An 8,789-nucleotide genomic window follows, 5' to 3' on the forward strand; every position below is an offset into this window, starting at 1 on the left:
ATAAAAAATAGTGGCTTCCTCCCCATCCGCCATCGTCCGCATCGTCCGCCATCACCCGCCCAATGGAGAGCCATAACCATTTTGTCCAGGAATCAAATCTCTGTCATCTTCTATTAGCGATAACGCTAGCGACTTCATGATCTACTCATAAAAACCAAAAAGTCATGTCAAATTTGAAAAAAACCACAAGCCAAATATACTGTACAGTTTTTTATGGCTTCCAGTTTGATGTGTATTTTTGTGAGTGACGTGTCACTTGAGGCAGATATTCTACCAAAATGATATTTTATCAAATGTAGGGCCCTTGGATGGATTTGCCGCTCGAATCAAGTAGGTGAACGGAGGGGATGGACGAGAGGAAATTTAAACGTCCCTGAGGTGGTGGGGTGGGTACTGGGCAGTTGTAGGGTCTACTTTTGTCTTCCCGGTTGTGCTCGTACGTTATGTTTCTTGTGTTCACATTCGCGTCCAGATCAGGCTGTCTGAGCTTATCTCTCATCCGATATGATTTCTTCTGCTAATTAGTCAATGCATAAATAGTAGATTTTGACTTTTTAGGTTAGCCCACTCATCCAGGGGACTCTAATCTCAATTCAATCAAAATGTGAGGGAAATTTGGAAAATAGCATATTGGTAATACCTACGCAAATTTACATATCCATGTTTAATATACATGATCAAACATGGGACAAATGAACCAAATATCTTACAAAGGCATGAGACTTGAAGATATATATTTTAGACCATTCAATTCAGGTCGAGAAAATGTATTTTGATGGTAATGGAAATAAGTGTCCGGATTACCTTTTGAAATACCTAAAATCTAAATTGATTGTTTCATTTATGAATTTTCTATCCCATATCGTGAATGAAATTACAAAATTTGGTTTTAACTTTCGTTTTTCACGCAGAAAAATAGATGAAATTCAAGAAAGAAAACTTTCATATATAAGCAAGTTCTTTTTGAGATAGAGAACGAGAGAAAGTCTTTTTTTTTTTTTTAATGATTATATAGTGACAGTTTCAAAATAATTTTAACTCTTAAAAATTGTTATTCCATTTTCCATTTTGTTGGATCGAGTCGGGTTGGCCCACTTAGGCATCCAAACTCAACTCCAACATATTATAATGAACCTAAATTTAAACTAAAAGAATGAATAGGATTGATCACTAAAGAATGAAAAAATGCTAAGATGGAAATTTGATCTTAATTATCAGATAAGTTCTTTCGAATCAAAATATAAACATATAAATAAATAAGATTGGGATATGACTCCATTAAATCAGAATACAAACATACAAATAAATAAGACACATGTGCAAAGTCATGAAACTTGAAAATACATATTTTGCACCTTTTGTATAAACTTTAAGTTAGGATGAATGAAAAGAGGGTTTGTTGTCTTCAAAATTCCTACAAATAATTGATTTTAAAATATTTTTAGCAACTTTTATTTGGATAAAATGCTTACTAATTATTTTATACAAGATAAACCTTATAAGCTTCAATCCATTGGATGCTTGTGATATTTGGATGAAGATGATGTCTCCGTCAAAGGTGTGCTCCTTAATCTAGCGGCATCAAAGTGACGTTTCCATTGATGATAAGTAGGATAATTTTTAAAAATCTTATCTCTATGTTAGCTTCTCGGAGAATGTTAGGAAAAGAAAATAAAGAAACAAAAATGAAAAAAAAATAATTTTAGCGGGGATTTCATACAATAAAATAGAGAAGCTTCTTATGCCGAGGGTGCAAAAATTCTCTTGAAGAATAATGATAAGACCATAGAAAATTCACATTAGAGATATTCTTCAAATCCTTAAAATATGATTGCATATACAAAGTCTTGAGAAAGGATTAAAGGAATTGGTGTTTCTCAACTCAAGTCAAGAGGAGGGGATCATGATGTGATTTGTGAATCTTGTGGATAAATCATAAATGTAGGTAGGAAGGATAAGAGTCATCTTTGAAACGTGTCCCCCCTTAACTTTAGTAATGTAGTTCTCGCTACAAAACAGTTCAAGGCATAGGGTCTCTACTTATCTTATGGACATGTAGGATAAGTTAAGAGTCGTCTTTGTAACTACCCCTAATATGGTGAACTTTAGTACCCAAATGTAGTCGTCTTTGTACCAAATGTGCATATTTAAAGGATGAAAGAAAAAAAAAAGTTGAATAATAATAAATTATTCATTTAGTTTATACATTTTTTATTTTTTATTTATATTTGATTATATTTTTATATTTTGGTTTCATATTAGATCACAAATTTCATATTTTAGTACTATTATCACTTTTTTTTTTGTATTTTATATCTTGATCATATTTTTTTTATTCCTAAGTCACATTTTTCATACTTAAATTGATTATATTTTTTGTCTGGTAGTATCTTGATCATATTTTTTTATACTTTAATACTTTGGTCATATTTTTTGTATATCAGTTATATTTTTTTGTATTTAAATTATATTTTTCATATTTTATATCTTAATTATATTTTTTGTATCCCAATTACATTCTTCATATTTAGAGCATATTTTTTTATTCCCTAATACCTTGATAACATTTTTCATATTTTGCTCATATTTTTCATACCCAGATTATTCTTTTCATATTTAAGTATCTAAGTCATTTTTATTTTTATTCTTTGATAACATTTTTTTTTTTATCTTATTCATATTTTTTATATCAAAGTTATTTTTTTATACCTTAGTATCTAAATCTAGGTCATATTAGTCGGACCTTAGTACTCAAATTACCTTTTTTAAATACCTTAATAATTAGGTCATATATTTTGTATCGAGATCATTTTGTTTATACCTAGGTCACATAATTTGTACTTTAGTACTGAGGACACCTTTTTTTGAACCTAATTCATATTCTACATACCTATGTTACATTATTCATATTTTCATATCTAGGTCGGTTTTTTTTATATTTAGGTCATCTTTTTGGATATATTACGACCTAGGTCACATTCTTTGTATTTGGATCATTTTTTTTTTGTATCTTAATATTAGCCTACATTCTTTATTAACATATTTTCATTATTTGTGTTTAGCTTATATTTTTGGTGTATATATATATATATATATATATATATATATATATATATATATATATATATATTTAAATCTTTACTTTTATAACCTTTTTAAATTAATCACTTCCTTTTTATAACTTTTTTTAAAATAAGTGACTTAAAACGAAATTAAGTGGTTTCCGTTTTTGAGACAAATTTTATAGCATCCAATGCTATATTAAAATTTTGCATTAATGATTTGGGTTGAGGTAACGTTCTTCTATGATGATTTTTGAAATTAAGTGGTTTCATTAAAAGTCAACCCGTGAGTTTTAGGAATTTTGTTCTTAATGTTAATATGCATATAAATTCTTCAAATAATCTAAAATTAAGAAAATCTTGAAAATAAAGTCATACGATATTTTTGTTAGTAGATTCTTCTTTCAAACATAGCCAATCGATGATGAAAGACAATTAAATGACAAAGATTATTTAACAAATAGAGGTATCGAACAAATCAAGATATTACAAAAATTCTCCTTTAATATAATGCAAAATTTAAGAGTTTATTTGATCATGCGATTTAAAAACAGTTTTATACTTTTCAAAATAGAAAACTGTTTTTAAAAAATTTTCTAACACTATTTGACCATTGTTCTTTAGAAACAATTTTTAAAAACAAAATAAATTAGAAAATAATTTTTAGAGAATAAGTAGGAGTTGTTTTCACATGTTTTTAAAAATAAAAGGAAATTATGGGCCCGTTTGACTATGTTTTATGAAACTTGTTTTTAAAAACTGTTTTTAAGTTAAAGAATAAAAAATAGTTTTTAAAAACAAGTTTTAGAAAATATGACCAAATATACCCTAATATTTTATGATAAATAAAACTCCATCATTAAAGGATTACAAGTCGCTTACCAATGATGTTTTATTGTAGGTTATGTTTGGTGATAAATAAAAAAGATAAAAAAAATTGAAAGAAGAATGAAAGAAAATAAAGAGAAAAAGAAGAAAAAAAAAATAGATTTAAAGTTGATAAATTACTTTAATTTATTTTTGTTTATTTTAACTCATTTATATAAGATTAAATAATTTAAAAATGCATAAATGTTTAACTAATTTTAATTATATACATATATTGTATTTTTTTATGGTAAAGTCAAATAGAAGAAAATAAATTTTTTTAATTTCTTTTTTCTTTAATACTTTCTTAGATCCAAACAAGGAACTAAAAACCTAAAGGGCCCATAAATGAATTATATATAAATGATTGAAATAAGATAATAAGAACCATCAACATAAAAGAAAGTGTTAGTGATTGTTAGTGAAAACCATTCCAAATAGATAATAGCAACTATAGCACTTTAATCATTGGCCAAAGGAACCTAGAACTTCAAATTAAGAAACTCCAAATGCATCCTAATCTTATAATATAATTTAGAGGGATGTTTGATAAAACTTAATTCGTATTACTTAATAACTTAAATTAACTTTAAGTTAAATTACACTTAAGGTATTGACTTAAAAATCATTACTTAATTCTTACTTACTTTAAGTATTAAGATTATTTAATAAAATTAATTTAAAATTTATTCTAAATTATCAAATTAACATATTTATCCTCACAAATTATAATTAGGGTAAAAAAAAGAGGTCAAATAACAATGGATGTTATTGAGTAACAAAAAAAATCCTAAAAGTAATTAGGACAAATAGGAATAGAAATGTAAACTTAAAAATAATTTAATTGTTTTTATTTATTATTTAAAGTTGTTTTTTATTTTAAATTATACCATTAAATTATTTTACGAAACATACTTTATTTATTTAATGACTTAAATTAAGTTGTTAAATCACTTTAAATTATTAAATTGGTTTACCAAACACCCACTTAATTTAAAACTTTTTAAAATTATATTTTTGAGTTTCCATTTGGATACACTTCTTTCTTTTATGATTAATTTAAATTTTTCATATTAAAATTTCTATTTAAAAAAAAAATAAAAATGTATCTTGATAAAGTCTAAATTTTCTATTTATATTTTTAGATTCCTATATTTCAAGTTGCAACTTTGTATGTATAAATGCACACTTGTTCAATGAAATAAACATAATATTCTATAATAATATTTCAACCGTCTTATGGTACTAGAGCACTAAAAGCTCCATGAGCTAGTTGCCATTGCCCACTTAAGCTACTACTTCCTCATCAAACACTTTTCAAAAAATAAAAAACCAAAAACTTGTTTTGATAAGTTGTTTTTAAATTTTTTTTTTTTTTTTTGATCTTTTAAAAACATTGTAAATTTCGATTTATATAATATAAACTAAATGTAATTCAAGTCTTATTAAATTTAAGTAATTTGTAATTATAAAAAATTTAAAAATAAATATTTTTTTAATAAAATATGAGTGCTATTATTATAATAAAATCATAAATTATATTTTTTTTTATAAATATTGTAAAAATTCGGATATTAACATCCTCATAAAAGTATAATTGAATTTAAAAATTATTAAATTTATTAATAAATTTAACAAAAAGTCTCGCTTGGTTTGAAATTCATTTCTATAGTGAAAAAAAAAATGGTTGTATGCAAAAGAAAAATGATATATAGTTATTTTAAATCAATCTTTGTCCATTAATTTGTAGTATTTATTAGGTCATTATTTGAGTTTTAAATTAATTATAAAAATTGTTAGACTCTTTGATGAATTCAATGCATTAGATTTTGTTTAATTTAAATTTTATTTACTCGTGGAAAAAATTTACAAAATCACGATTATGCAAAAAAAAAAAATCACACACACACACAAAATCATCCTAAATGAATTTGGGTATATGATTTTTAATATTAATTTTACTGATTTTGAGTTCCATGACTTTTTAATGCTAATTGAATTTATTTTTGAGTTTCAAATCATTTTGAAAAAAATAATAAATCTTTTTTTGGTAAATGTTGCTTGATCTAAAATTTATTTGCTTTATCAAAAAAATCTTAAGAAGTTAAAAGAAATTCATAAAAATACATATAATTCAAAGGAACATCATATTTAAAGATTTTTGTACTGGTATTAGGTGATGAAGAGCAAATGAAAGAAGAATGATATCATGTTCTATTTTTATATTTTTTCTTATTTTCCTATATTTTCCTTTTGATTTTAAAAATCAATCAAAACAATTTCCACTTATTCTCTAAAAATTATTATTTATTTTACTTTGTTTTTAAAAATCATTTTTAAAGAATAACAACCAAACAATGCGATAAAGTTTTTATAAAGAAAAAAGTTTCTAAAATCAGAACATTATTTTTAAATCACATGGCCAAATAAGTTTTTATTATTTATAAAAAAATGTCAAAAGGATGTTTTTAAAATGAAAATAATAAATTATTTTAAACTATATGTAATCTAAGAGTAGTTTTATTAATGAAAATAGAAAAAAATATATTTTAAACTATGTGTACATATATTATTGTCAATTTATTTCTTTTTCCATTCTCATTTCCATTACAATGACATTAAAGTAATAACAAATAATCATTCAAATCTTATATTCCAAGATACATCAAAATATAAGAATTGGAATAACGAAATTCATTCATATTTAAGAAAAAATAGGAATGAAAACAAAATTTTCATTTTCATTCTCATTCCCATGTACCATTCGTGGCTTAAATGTTGTTACCGAACTCCCTCTCAACTATTTGTCTTGGCGAGCCTAGTTCAACTCACCATTTTTCGGGCTCAATCCTCTTGGCTATCTTGAGGGTTCCTTCATCATTTGTTGTCACATATGGTGTTTTTTCTATGAACCCCGCTTACACTCTAGATTTGACAAAATCAACTCATCCTCCATGCTATTCTTGTTTCTATATCAGAATGATTTCCTCAACAAAGTCCAATCAAGAGGCATGGAGCATAGGCCAAAATGCATGTATGCTAAGAAATCACACTCTCATGATGTGATTTATTTGAAGGAACAACCATCCTTAGTCATCTGCAACATTAAATCAGTTGCTAAGTTTCCCGTCTCCATCAAAATGATTGCAAATGAGCTTACGGTCCTTGGTTCCTCGTCCCGTGATCTTGATTTACTAAAATGTGATATATGTGATATTGATTTGACATATAAAAGAATCATTGTTGCCCTGCATGATATGGGTGATTGGAGATAGTTTAGCTTTGACAGAAATCACATGAGAATGTGATTTTATGTTTATATTGAGTCATAAAAATTTTTATGCACTTAAAGTTTTAAAAAATTCATCTCTTATTGAACTTAAATTAGACTATCGATCGTTTCTTAAAATAAGATGATTTTATGTTTTTAATAAAACTCTTACCTTAATTCTTTCTAAACTTGTTTTAAAAGATTATTTGAAATTAAACATGTGCTATCAGAATTTCTCGACCTTGATTTGGAGTTACAATACAACCAATCGAGGTTGGGGGGAGGGGAGGAACTGATTAGGTTATTTGAGTTGAACATGTATTACAAGAGGTGCTAACATACATTCTCATGTTATTACCTAATTACTATCCATTATCAATTGTCTCTACCCAATACTTCTAAAAGACCAATACTCAACCGATACCACACAACCCATTTCGAGGTCACTCACTCCAGGAACAATATATCAAACCTAAACAATTTCACTTTACAATAATAAAACATCCTCTTACACGCTTTTTTTAAACATTCTCGTGTCACCTAAGTCATTAAGTGTCCTCACTAGCACCAAGTCATAAAGTGACAAGTTAAATGTACTTCTTCGAAGTAGGAAATGGGGTCTTATGTCTTATCTCCTATTAAAAAAACACTATTAGTTGCAAATGACTTTTTATAATTAAATATAATCTTGATGGGTTTTCACCATGCCCTAGTCTCAACTATCATGACATGTTTAGTCCTAACATTAAGCCCATAATGGTACATCTAGTTTTATCTCTTACTCTCACCTTTGATTTGATGATTAGATAACTTGAAACTAACAATGACTTCCTATAGACACCCTTTTGAAGTAAAATAAAAAAAAATAAAAATATATATTTAATCTAAACACAATCCATTTAATAATTATATTTGAATGACTCAGCACAAAGACAATCCATTTATCACATAGTTGATAAGACACCACTTGTAACTTATTTAATAAATGGGTTGAATTGGATTTTGTATGGATTGACACTTATCTCATTAAACATGATTCTAAACATGTCTTATATGGATTGACATGAATCATCCACTAAACAAAATTTATTCATGTGTTTAACAAGAGTATAATCCATATGACCTCTTCAAGATTTTCAATTTATCATATTTAAAATACTTTTTATTTGTTTTAATTTTTGAGATATTGATTAATTTAATTATCTAAGTTTTTATTATGATATTATTTATAAGATAGTAAAATACAAATTAATATTTTACTGCTTATTTGGATACACTTCCTAGCTTTTATTTTTAAAAATAGAAAATAGTGGTAAGTTGTATATAAACTAAAACTCTTATATAAAAAATATATATTAATATTATATCTTTAAAAAATATTTTAAAAATATTTAATTGGAGTTAGGTTTGGATGTCTAAGTGGGTTGACTCAACCCGATCCAACAAAATGATAAATGGAAGGATAATTTCTAAGAGTTAAAACTGCTTATAATATATTTATGATAAAAGATGAAAGAACACGCTTCTACAATAAAGTTTTCTCTCTTGAATTCTATTTATTTTTTTCAATGAAAAAGAAGGTTAAGACA

Source organism: Vitis riparia, chromosome 19, assembly GCF_004353265.1.
Source record: "Vitis riparia cultivar Riparia Gloire de Montpellier isolate 1030 chromosome 19, EGFV_Vit.rip_1.0, whole genome shotgun sequence".
Lineage (NCBI taxonomy): Eukaryota > Viridiplantae > Streptophyta > Magnoliopsida > Vitales > Vitaceae > Vitis > Vitis riparia.